General features: G+C 39.8%; 1 long non-coding RNA gene across 1 annotated transcript in view; it reads right to left on the bottom strand.

The window, feature by feature from the left end:
* LOC138842676 (uncharacterized) overlaps positions 1-7,546 on the bottom strand; it is a 42,016-nt gene extending 34,470 nt beyond the window's left edge. Inside the window, exon 1 of the long non-coding RNA XR_011377431.1 lies at positions 7,277-7,546. This is a non-coding gene — a long non-coding RNA (uncharacterized lncRNA). The remainder of the gene's footprint in view (positions 1-7,276) is intronic.
* Positions 7,547-13,896: the final 6,350 nt, after the last annotated feature.

Genomic DNA, 13,896 nt, shown 5'->3' with positions numbered 1-13,896 from the left:
TATACAAGCTGTGTATGTGTGACGACAGAGACTATATGGGTATATGGGTATATTGAAGTAGGCATTTTTATGTCCATTTGGGAGGCGAGGAAACTGAGGCACAGAGAGGACAATACATTGCCAAATAGAGCATATACCCTCTGTCTGGTCTGGAACAGGATGGAAGTAGGAAAAACTAGCTCTGGCTGATAACTGGTCACTTCCGAAATTAGCCTGTCAAACTTTGATGGTAAGTTGTATCAAAGAGCTAAGGAGTTTCCCTCTTGATCTCTCCTCGATTTCAGACATCCCTTCATCATATCTCTTAGACCAAAGGAACATCTCAAATTATTATTCCACCGTATTAATTTGTTAAAATTGGCCTAGAAACTGGTGAAGTTGTGAGGATAACCTCACTCACGTTTGCAGGAGCTTTCGTAAGAGGGGAACTTTCTCAAATTCAATTATATTTGGCTTATCTTTTGGGATAAAAGCTTTGTAACTTATATAAAACATAAATTCTCTGTAAAATATTTTATTACCTGCAATGAAAAATTCTCAGAACAGGAAGAAGAGATATTCTTTTCTTTTTGTGTGTGTGAGAGCTTCTTTGTATTATGTGCATTTGAGCATTAAAAGGAGAGAAAGAATACTGTACGTATAAAGTATAAAGGATATATTTCAGACATGTACAAACCAAAGAGTCTTAAAAGTTGTCTTGCTATCAAGCTGATAATTAGATCAGAAAATGTGTACTTTTAGAAGTGAAGAAAAAACACCCTGTAGTTTTAGTATCAGCCGGAAAATGCAATTATACCATAATGATAATAGGTACTAGGTACTAAGTGCCACAGTGAACTAGGCACTGTGCTCTGCTTTTTTCTTAAAATCATTTTATTATAGTTAATTCTCACAACTAAACTATTGAAGTAGGCATTTTTATGTCCATTTGGGAGGCGAGGAAACTGAGGCACAGAGAAGACAATACATTGCCAAATAGAGCTTTAATAATTAACCAAGAATTCAAAAGAGGTCTTTCTGACTCTGGTGACCTTGAGAAAACCTTGGGATGCGCAAGACAAATACCACTGGTCTTAATCAATTTCAAATTCTGGTTAGCCAATTTTATAACTCTTTATTATTTTTTAAATATAAATTTGTTCACAATTATTTAAATCCACAAAAACTCTTACAGAAATTATGCAGCTGGTTTATCCAGTCAGCATTAGTTTGGGTTAAAGGACATAACAGGATGTAAAATCTGTTTTAATATCATTTTTTCTTTTTCAGGAAGAGAGCAAGTAAAATGCTTAATTATAAAGATTCATTGATTCATTTGGATCCTTGAGAACATTTTGCAATAAACCACTTCTAGTCATTTAAGTGTTATCAACTGAAAAAATTACTTACAAAGAATAATAAAAGAGAAAACAGATCCATCATTAATCACTGACATATACTATTTTAAGCTCAAGGTAACATTTTTGATTTTTATATTTAACATGTGAAACTGATGTTTATACCTTTTTTCCTATAAAGTCATTTCCTAATATTTTGGCAAATTTGGGTGAGGCAGGCTCATTTTAACCTTGAATATTTTCTAGAAGGAACTATGAAGCTGCTTCATCATGCAAAATATTTATTTGCTTCCATAAAAGATGGATAAGCTATTTCTAAAACCATATGTCCTAAAACTGGGGAAAAATAAACCTTGAAATTTATATTTGAATCATCCAAATTATTTATATTCTAACTAAGACAAAGCTCAAGCCAGTACATTTATCAGCCTGTCCTCTTCAGTAGGAATCTTGTTGGGAGTTAGATTAGGGGAGGAAGCAGCCGTCTGAAACTTCCAGACCTGTCACTCATGGTAAATGCTCAGCAATGACACCCTTACAAGTGAGGAGCAGAAGCTTAATGTTTACAGATTAATTCAACTCATAATGCTAAGTTGACATGTACTTAAAGTCATTTACCTCTCAGTTCCACATTTCATTAGGGAAAGTGAGATGTGAATATATGTTGTAGGAATAAACAGAAATGGTTCTGTTTTTTTTTTCCCCTGAGAAAAGAAGTTTAGAGGAAAAGAGAATTTGGGTACCTTCTGTTAGAACTCCACTTTATGAATTTTATACAAATGATAACATTTAATTTAGAGAGATCTTTTGTGATTTTTGGCTTCATTTTCCAGAGGAGACTATCGGAATTTCTGAGTCTCCTGAGTCTAAGACAACTTTGTGTGAAGTTTCCTCATTTAGCATCAAGGAAACAAACAAGACCAGCAGACCATGTGTCAGCATTTGTCTGCGTGTGCTGGTGTGTGTGTGTGTGTGTGTTTACTAGATTACTTAGACTTATAACCTCATATAATCAAAGGGGGACAGCTTTTTTTTATGTCATAGAGAAAAAATTCACACAGGCACTTCTGCCTTCTTAGAGGTGTGGCGAATTCCCACCAATGGGGGGATAGCAATCTACCAATTACTCTCTTTTCTTGAGAGAAAACTTTTGAAATATCAAACTTTTACAGTAGTATGACACAAAGGCAAATGTCTTGTGGAAGTGGGACATTTTTCTTTTAGCTGTTGTTTCAGTCACGTAGAAGGTCTGAATTCTGCATCTTGATCAACCCAAGTGGAAAGACACCAATAGCCTTGGGAGATGAGATGCAAGTCAGAATCGCAAGGGAGCAGGAATTACGAGCCAAGTGTGATCACAGGAACGTAAGTCCTTGAAATGCACAGAAATCTTACGGGAAGATAAGGTAAAGGAGACTGCAGGGGTAGGTAGGTGTACTCAAGTCTGTGCTATGTGTTTATGCACGTGTAATACTGTAGTAAGAGACTGACCCTATTTTTTTTTTTTTTTTTTGCTGTACGCGGGCCTCTCACTGTTGTGGCCTCTCCCGTTGCGGAGCACAGGCTCCGGACGCGCAGGCTCAGCGGCCATGGCTCACGGGCCCAGCCGCTCCGCGGCATGTGGGATCTTCCCTGACCGGGGCACGAACCCGTGTTCCCTGCATCGGCAGGCGGACTCTCAACCACTGCGCCACCAGGGATGCCCTGACCCTATTTTTTGAGATTGCCTGATGACAGCTTCTAAGGCTCTCCTCTCTTTTTCCCCCTTTTGCCCCGCAGCTGGGCAAGCCGGCAAGCAAGGCTGGTGCTCCCTCTTGTGGCTCCTGCGGGAAGTTCAAGCCATACACAGGAATTCCCACAGCAGCCCCACCTCTTAACCACCATAAAACTCGCAAGCTAGTCTCCTTTCCCTACACTCCCAAGTGACTTTTGGAACTGCTTGGGAGGCACCCTGCTCTCTCCCCAAAGCCTCATTATTTCACAAGATTTTTCGATTCTCTTGGTGCTTGTGTGGCATCATCAGTCTCAACATTCAAACCAAATACCGGGTGTAGGTCCCTCTCCCTCTATCAAGTGACCAAAACACACATGAATATACATTTGAGTGTATACATATATTTAGATTTTAGATTTGGATTGAATTTATATGGAGGACATTTTCTTGTAATTCTACTATCAGAAAGAGATCTCAAAACTCATGTGAAAGGAAAGAAGAGATCTGAGTAATCAAAATAACTGTCCCATGTCCACGTTTAAGACACACATCGATGCTGTGCAGTAGAAACTAACACAACATTGTAAAGCAACTATACGCCAATAAAAATTTAAAGAAAAAGACACACATTGAGTAAATAGTAAATAGCCAAGCAACTAAACATCATTTTGGAAATTAAGGCGCTTCTGAGAAAAGAGGTAATTACTTTTAAAATAGCACTTAGCACATGAGTTTTTCCCTTTCTTTTAAGTTTCAGTGGGATTTTAAAGCCCTACCCATTGCTACAAAGTGGAGTCTTAGAGGACTGAGGCAGGACTAACATAAGTTCTTGCACTTGTGGGTCTCTAATCAGCATGGAATTGAGAACAGAAATAGACAGATGAGGTAAAATCTAATGTTGAAATCTATACACAAAAACTGAGCTTGGCACTATTATAGATGGAAATCCTAAGGGTTACCTCTGTTAACTCTAGTGCAAGGTAGATAGATTTTATGGGCAAAGTATTATGATCAGATGCACTATGACATATAATCACACGATGGCCAAGAAAAAAGACATGTGGGTTTTGTGGGGTGATAAGTGAGGAAATGCAGGGAAGTCACCTGTTTTATACATGACAGTCAAGAAAGGTACACTTCCCATCATTTTTATGTCATCAGTATCAATGTAGTTTCTCTAGAAAAGATGAAAATTTGAAAGCCTATCCAAAGTGGCTTGTCTGGATCATTCTACTTCTAGAGAAGTCTCTGAGGTTGAGATCCTTGGATAGACAACCCAATTTGGGCTCTCAGAGAAATAATTGTTCCTTCTAAAATATAATAAAATCCTACCAGCTCTCTTAGGAGTTATTAACATTTCTTTGCTGTATAAATGTTCAGCAGAAGGAAGAACTGTACTCAGGGAATAATTCTGACAGATTACAGTCTGAGATCTTGTTAAAGGTTATTAAGCGGGCTTCCCTGGTGGCGCAGTGGTTGAGAGCCCACCTGCCGATGCAGAGGACACGGGTTCGTGTCCCGGTCGGGGAAGATCCCACATGCCGCGGAGCGGCTGGGCCCGTGAGCCATGGCCGCTGAGCCTGTGCTCCACAACGGGAGAGGCCACAACAGTGAGAGGCCCTCGTACCGCAAACAAACACAGAAAAAGGTTATTAAGGGTTATGTCCTCTAAATGATTTATCCATCACAGTAGAAACAGAAATACCAAACAGCCTGAATAAGAACTAGCACTGACATTTTAATCAGGTGAGCATTGGATATTTTAAAAGCCCAAACAGACAATAACTACAATAGAGGAGGCACTGCAAAGCATTTTAAAATAATAAAATCATTGTGTCATTCAAAAATCTCAGCCTTAATTATATCTAGTTAACCCACTTAGTCTCTACATACCCCAAATATTCTTTCTGCCATCTCTCAGTGAATAAAAGAAATTAAAATCATTCTAGCTACTGAGTGTGATGCATTTTGAAAATTATACTGTTCTTGAAGGTAACAAATGCAGTAACTTCAGTTATACCAAGAGAAAGATCATGATTATGTGAGAAGGACCTAATGGCTTACAATGCACCTGCAGCAATCAACAGACTGAAAAAACAGGAGAATAGAAATGTGTTTCATTGGGCCTGTCCTTAAACGAAATCATGAAATGAGGAACAATTGATTATCAAGACCTCTACAAAACAAACTTCTTCTGAAGAGGAAGTGTTAATATCATATAATTGTGCCTGTATCAGTGTTAGATGAAAAAGTAATAATCCACCGTGCATACCTCGTTTGAAGATAGAACATACAGGTAATGAGCAGAGACAAAAATCAAGGCTGTAGCTAATTGTGTTAAGAGGCTGGAGCCAAAAAGTACAGAAGAGTACTTTTCAAGGAGGTAATTAGGCTTGTGGGAGTCTGAATCCAATCTTGATAATGGTATGACGTTCTTTCTTCTTTTCCTCAATCAGTTATTTAAGCCTGTTTCAGGAATTTACACTATGAATATAGTCAAGGTACAGAGATTTTGGAGGACATGGAATTGTCCAGAGATGTGCTAAGAGTAATTTAGTCTACACTGGAAAGTTTCCAATGTGTAAGTACTTGTTAGAAGTTCTAAAATGGATTATTTTCTTCCGATTAAAGTCTTGGCAAGAATTAACTAGTTTAGCAACTCTCAGGAGTGACAGAGCCTGGAGCAAATCATTTGCAGACATTTGACACCTACACATCCAAATCAAACCTCGGAAACCAAACACAAAAATAACATCTATTGAGCATCTATTATGTACCAAGCACTCTGTCTGGTCCATTACATATAGAGTCCCACTGAATCCAAGGAAAGCTGTATGAAGATAATTTCTAGAGAAGAGGACATCGTGACTCTGGGAGCTTAAATAACTTCCTACGGTCACTCAGGGGGTTAGTGGGAGACTGAGGATTAATGGACGACCCAGCTCTCACACCATCACTGTGCCTTTTGTCATTTCACATGGATGAAGATGAAAATAGCTCTATAATTCCCACTCTTCAATCATGTTGAAAGCTAAACTTTATACCATTTGGGGGGTGTTTTTTGGTCACAAGACTAAAGCTAAAGGTCAGAAATATGACAGTATGAATCAGGTCATTCTCTGACAGCTCCCATGTGACAAGTTGTTTTTATAAACACTTCCTGTGTTTGGTGGCTTGCAGTGGTTAAAGCGTGTGGGGTGCGGGCTCTAGTTTGGGCTTCAGCTCTAACAAGCTGTCTGACCTTTGCAATTTACCGTTCTCTCCAATCACCTCTAACCTGGTAATAATAATGGTTCCTACTTCACAGGACTGACAAAAAGAATTATATGAAGTAGTGAGTGTAAACTGTCATCTCTACTATGTGCTCAACTTATGTTCAGCAACTAGAAGTAAAAAGCTAGTTTCTATGAGCAAAACAAGTAAGGATTGCTGAACAGAAGATTACAAGGGCTTTAAAAAGTTGATCACTTGATTATTCAAAAATGATTACAAATATTTCTTCGTTGCTTAAGCACTAGAGAAACCTATAAAGAGCTCATTCCTAAGGACTAAGAATATAAAAAGACAATTTTCAAAAGACAATATAAAAAAAGAATGAAAAACATTTAAACCTAATTAGTGAGGCTTCCGGGAAGCTGGCAGAAGAGTAAGACGCGGAGATCACCTTCCTCCCCACACATACACCAGAAATACATCTACATGTGGAACAACTCCTACACAACACCTACTGAACGCTGGCAGAAGACCTCAGACCTCCCAAAAGGCAAGAAACTCCTCACGTGCCTGGGTAGGGCAAAAGAAAAAAGAATAAACAGAGACAAAAGAATAGGGACGGGACCTGCAACAGTGGGAGGGAGCTGTGAAGGAGGAAATGTTTCCACACACTAGGAAGCCCCTTCGCGCGCGGAGACTGTGGGTGGCGGACGGGGGAAGCTTCGGAGCCGCGGAGGAGAGCACAGCAACAGGGGTGCGGAGGGCAAAGCGGAGAGATTCCCGCACAGAGGATCGGTGCCGACTGGCACTCACCAGCCCGAGAGGCTTGTCTGCTCACCCGCCGGGGCGGGCGGGGCTGCGAGCTGAGGCTCGGGTTTCGGTCCGAGCGCAGGGAGAGGACTGGGGTTGGCTGCGTGAACACAGCCTGAAGGGGCTAGTGCGCCACAGCTAGCCGGGAGGGAGGCCGGGAAAAAGTCTGGAGCTGCCGAAGAGGCAAGAGACTTTTTCTTACCTCTTTGTTTCCTGCTGCGCGAGGAGAGGGGATTAAGAGCGCTGCTTAAAGGAGCTCCAGAGACGGGCGCAGGCCGCGGCTAACAGCGCGGACCCCAGAGATGGGCATGAGACGCTAAGGCTGCTGCTGCCGCCACCAAGAAGCCTGTGTGCGAGCACAGGTCACTATCCACACCCCCCTTCCGGGGAGCCTGTGCAGCCCGCCACTGCCAGGGTCCCAGGATCCAGGGACAACTTCCCCGGGAGAATGCACGGCACGCCTCAGGCTGCTGCAACGTCTCGCCGTCCTCTGCCGCCGCAGGCCCGCCTCGCACTCCTTGCCCCTCCCTCCCTCCGGCCTGAGTGAGCCAGAGGCCCCGGATGAGCGGCTCCTTTAACCCCGTCCTGTCTGAGCGAAGAACAGACGCCCTCCAGCGACCTACACGCAGAGGCGGGGCCGAATCCAAAGCTGAGCCCCGGGAGCTGTCAGAACAAAGAAGAGAAAGGGAAATCTCTCCCAGCAGCCTCATGAGCAGCGGATTAAATCTCCACAATCAACTTGATGTACCCTGCATGTGTGGAATACATGAATAGACAACGAATCATCCCAAATTAAGGAGGTGGACTTGAGAGCAAGATTTATTATTTTTTCCCCTTTTCCTCTTTTTGTGAGTGTGTATGTGTATGCTTCTGTGTGAGATTTTGTTTGTATAGCTTTGCTTCCTCCATTTGTCCGAGGGTTCTATCCGTCCGATTTTTGTTTTTAATTTTTTTCTTTTTTTCTCTTAATAATTATTTTTTTATTTTAGTAACTTTATATTTTATCTTACTTTATTTTACTTTATCTCCTTTCTTTTTTTTCTTCCTTCCCTCCTTCCTTCCTTCCTCCCTCCCTCCCTCCCTCCATTCTTTGTTCTCTCTTTCTTTCTTTCTTTCTCTGTTTCTACTTCTACTAATTCTTTCTTTCTACTTTTTCTCCCTTTTATTCTGAGCTGTGTGGATGAAAGGCTCTTGGTGCTACAGCCAGTAGTCACTGCTGTGCCTCTGAGGTGGGAGAGCCAACTTCAGGACACTGGTCCACAAGAGACCTCACAGCTCCACATAATATCAAACGGCGAAAATCTCCCAGAGATCTCCATCTCGAGGCCAGCACCCAGCTTCACTCAACGACCAGCAAGCTACAGTGCTGGACATCCTATGCCAAACAACTAGCAAGACAGGAACACAACCCCACCCATTAGCAGAGAGGCTGCCTAAAATCATAACAAGTCTACAGACACCCCAAAACACACCACCAGACATGGACCTGCCCACCAGAGAGACAAGATCCAGCCTCATCCACCAGAACACAGGCACTAGTCCCCTCCACCAGGAAGCCTACACAACCCACTGAACCAACCTTAGCCACTGGGGACAGACATCAAAAACAACGGGAACTACGAACCTGCAGCCTGGAAAAAGGAGACCTCAAACGCAGTAAGATAAGCAAAATGAGAAGACAGAAAAACACACAGCAGATGAAGGAGCAAGATAAAAATGCACCAGACCTAACAAATGAAGAGGAAATAGGCAGTCTACCTGAAAAAGAATTCAGAATAATGATAGTAAAGATGATGCAAACTCTTGGAAATAGAATAGACAAAATGCAAGAAACATTTAACAAGGACCTAGAAGAACTAAAGATGAAACAAGCAACGATGAACAACACAATAAATGAAATGAAAAATACTCTAGATGGGATCAATAGCAGAATAACTGAGGCAGAAGAACGGATAAGTGACCTGGAAGATAAAATAGTGGAAATAACTACTGCAGAGCAGAATAAAGAAAAAAGAATGAAAAGAACTGAGGACAGTCTCAGAGACCTCTGGGACAACATTAAACGCACCAACATTCGAATTATAGGGGTTCCAGAAGAAGAAGAGAAAAAGAAAGGGACTGAGAATATATTTGAAGAGATTATAGTTGAAAATTTCCCTAATATGGGAAAGGAAATAGTTAATCAAGTCCAGGAAGCACAGAGAGTCCCATACAGGACAAATCCAAGGAGAAATACGCTAAGACACATATTAATCAAACTGTCAAAAATTAAATACAAAGAAAACATATTAAAAGCAGCAAGGGAAAAACAACAAATGACACACAAGGGAATCCCCATAAGGTTAACAGCTGATCTTTCAGCAGAAACTCTGCAAGCCAGAAGGGACTGGCCGGACATACTGAAAGTGATGAAGGAGAAAAACCTGCAACCAAGATTACTCTACCCAGCAAGGATCTCATTCAGATTTGATGGAGAAATTAAAACCTTTACAGACAAGCAAAAGCTGAGAGAGTTCAGCACCACCAAATCAGCTCTACAACAACTGCTAAAGGAACTTCTCTAGGCAAGAAACACAAGAGAAGGAAAAGACCTACAATAACAAACCGAAAACAATTAAGAAAATGGGAATAGGAACATACATATCGATAATTACCTTAAATGTAAATGGACTAAATGCTCCCACCAAAAGACACAGATTGGCTGAATGGATACAAAAACAAGACCCATATATTTGCTGTCTACAAGAGACCCACTTCAGACCTAGAGACACATACAGACTGAAAGTAAGGGAATGGAAGAAGATATTCCAATCAAATGGAAACCAAAAGAAAGCTGGAGTAGCAATTCTCATATCAGACAAAATAGACTTTAAAATAAAGACTAATAGAAGAGAAAAAGAAGGACACTACATAATGATCAAGGGATCAATCCAAGAAGAAGATATAACAATTGTAAATATTTATGCACCCAACATAGGAGCACCTCAATACATAAGGCAAATACTAACTGCCATAAAAGGGGAAATCCACAGTAACACATTCATAGTAGGGGACTTTAACACCCCACTTTCACCAATGTACAGATCATCCAAAATGAAAATAAGTAAGGAGACACAAGCTTTAAATGATACATTAAACAAGATGGACTTAATTGATATTTATAGGACACTCCTTCCAAAAACAACAAAATACATATTTTTCTCACATGCTCATGGAACATTCTCCAGGATAGATCATATCTTGGGTCACAAATCAAGCCTTGGTGAATTTAAGAAAATTGAAATTGTATCAAGTATCTTTTGAGACCACAATGCTATGAGACTAGATATCAATTACAGGAAAAGATCTGTAAAAAATACAAACACATGGAGGCTAAACAATACACTACTTAATAACGAACTGATCAGTGAAGAAATCAAAGAGGGAATACAAAAATACCTAGAAACAAATGACAATGGAGACACGACTACCCAAAACCTATGGGATGCAGCAAAAGCAGTTCTAAGAGAGAAGTTTATAGCAATACAATCCTACCTCAAGAAACAGGAAACATCTCGAATAAACAACCTAACCTTGCAGCTAAAGCAATTAGAGAAAGAAGAACAAAAAAACCCCTAAGTTAGCAGAAGGAAACAAATCATAAAAATCAGATCAGAAATAAATGAAAAAGAAATGAAGGAAACGATAGCAAAGATCAATAAAACTAAAAGATGGTTCTTTGTGAAGATAAACAAAATTGATAAACCATTAGCCAGACTCATCAAGAAAAAAAGGGAGAAGACTCAAATCAATAGAATTAGAAATGAAAAAGGAGAAGTAACAACTGACCCGCAGAAATACAAAAGATCATGAGAGATTACTACAAGCAACTCTATGCCAATAAAATGGACAACCTGGAAGAAATGGACAAATTCTTAGAAATGCACAATGTGCCAAGACTGAATCAGGAAGAAATAGAAAATATGAACAGGCCAATCACACGCACTGAAATGGAAACTGTGATTAAAAATCTTCCAACAAACAAAAGCCCAGGACCAGATGGCTTCACAGGCGAAGTCTATCAAACATTTAGAGAAGAGCTAACACCCATCCTTCTCAAACTCTTCCAAAATATAGCAGAGGGAGGAACACTCCCAAACTCCTTCTACGAGGCCACCATCACCCTGATACCAAAACCAGACAAAGATGTCACAAAGAAAGAAAACTACAGGCCAATATCACTGATGAGCATAGATGCAAAAATCCTCAACAAAATACTAGCAAACAGAATCCAATGGCACATTAAACGGATCATACACCATGATCAAGTGGGGTTTATTCCAGAAATGCAAGGATTCTTCAATATACGCAAATCAATCAACGTGATACACCATATTAACAAATTGAAGGAGAAAAACCATATGATCATCTCAATAGATGCAGAGAAAGCTTTCGACAAAATTCAACACCCATTTGTGATAAAAGCTCTGTAGAAAGTAGACATAGAGGGAACTTTCCTCAACATAATAAAGGCCATATATGACAAACCCACAGCCAACATTGTCCTCAATGATGAAAAACTGAAAGCATTTCCCCTAAGATCAGGAACAAGACAAGGTTGCCCACTGTCTCCACTCTTATTCAACATAGTTTTGGAAGTTTTAGCCACAGTAATCATGCTCTATGGCACTAAGTTGGAGTTGTACTAAATGTGTTCAAAAGTCTACTATGTTAGCATCTACGTTATGTGATTTTTGATTTGCTGTGTTCTAGGAGTGGGGATGAATTTATCCACTCCAAATAATGCTGTTAGTCACTGACATCATCTATGACACGGTTAGCTGTGACTAAGGGTACATTCCAGAGTCATAAAACATAGTCATTTAAAATTTTCTCCTTTATGCTTCAGAAGATTGTTTATTCTCTAGAAGTTTAGGTTTCTGGAGATACTTTGGAAAATATTTGAAACTTGAAAACTAGCATACAAATGTAAATTATTATTATTTTATCTTACTTGGTAACGGAAGGGTTTTCCTATAGTAATATGATCTATTTTTCCATTACTTTGCTGGTGTACTGGTGTTACACACACTCAGAGTTCAGGTACTATGAAGACCTGTCATTTCTTCCAGGTCTATTGCCAGATACCCAAGGAAAAAAGTTTTCAGCTAATCCCAAAAGATGTTTAAGAATGAAGTGAAATCCTTTCTTTAATCCTTGAGCCTTTTGAAAAATTGCTGTAAAAATATCATCATTTCCTATTTTACTTGTTTCATTTTTTGTCCTTGTCCTGTTTAATCTTGCATTATAAATTTTAACTGTGTCTACAATGATGTAACTTCAAATGCCAAAGAAATATGCATATGAGGATAGTCATCTTCATTTTAATAATAAGGTATAAAAATAAAGTAATAAAATTTTCATCCTGGGGGGAAAAAAAAGAAACTATACAGTAACCAATTGCTTTAAGTAATAGTGACCTAAGATCCCATGCAGACCAGGGACAAATGCTAGACTCTCAGAAGTCCTAGTGGTCATCTGGCATCAGAACAGTCTAAGTCTATGAGACAGCTGCAGTGGACATGAGTTTCAGGTTTAATCAGTATCATTTATGTTGGGTTTGACTGACCCATCATGAGACCAATTTTGGTCATGTGTTAAGTACAACTTGGAATACAAAAAACCACTTCTGTTTACTGAATCAAAAACAAAAGAAAATACAGCACTCTCTCCCCACCCCCGCCTCAACACCCCTCAAAAGGAAAGCAAAGATGAAATATATATAGAAAGGAAATATAGCATTGAAGAAAAAGATAAATAACTAGGGCTAAGAAAGGACAGTAACTAGAGGTTCTCAGTATCTATTTGGCTAGAAACAAAGGGCAGTCTCTTCAGGATGATGGTAGAAGACTCAGCTCCAGCGATTTCACCTTTTTGTCACTCAAGCTTCAAGATTAGGGCACATGGAATCCCATCATTCATGGTTGGATAATGGGTACCTCTTGCTCAGGGAAGAGGGCATCTTGTTTTATAGTCTCACCGAAAGAACCTTCAGTAATGGAAAGATGGCTCCACAGAAGCTGAGATCACATTACAGAAAAGGAATAGATGCTGGGCAGGAAATTATGACAGATAACTACCATACTCAGTGCATTTGCTACTTTGTTGTGCTCCAGAGAGCACGTCCACTGAACCTAATATAACATCATGCAGCAGAGTATTATCACATTCAATTTGGCTATGTGTATCTGAAAACGCAAAACAGTGGCTTAAGGAAGATCGAAGTTTATTTCCTTCTCGCATAAAAAAGATAGATGTCCAGGGCTGTTTTGCAGTTAGGTGGCCTCCCTCTTCAAAATCACCTTTGAGATGGCTTCTGGAAGTTCATCCTTCAAATCTGATTTTTCAAGCAGTAGGAAAGGGGAAGGGAGAAGGCACAAAAACATACTTCCCAGCTGAGTCAGCTCCCAATAAAATAGTCTCTCCAGAATTTTCCCCAGACACTTTAAATTACATCCCATTATCCAGAATTTTGTCAGCTAACCATAAAGGTGGTTGGCTGGAAATGTAGTCCATTACATGAATGCATTGTAGATATAACTGGGGCTCGAAACTAAGGAAGGAGAGAATCAAAACTGTCTCTACCTAGAAATGACTTCTCTAACCTGCATAGTGCAGGATTAATTCAGGGCAGCTATAACAATCTGAGGGTTTTAAACAATTCAATTTTTAGCAATCAGTGGAGTCATTATGTCTAAGGTTTTAAGGTTCTCTTTTTCCTTCTTGCCAATCATTTGCATTTTTTTTCTTAATTGGCAGCTATCTTCAATCAAGTACAATTGC

This window comes from Globicephala melas, chromosome 4 (assembly GCF_963455315.2).
Source record: "Globicephala melas chromosome 4, mGloMel1.2, whole genome shotgun sequence".
NCBI lineage: Eukaryota > Metazoa > Chordata > Mammalia > Artiodactyla > Delphinidae > Globicephala > Globicephala melas.
Note: the sequence above shows the minus strand (reverse complement) of the source record. Positions and strands in the feature narration are given on the sequence as shown.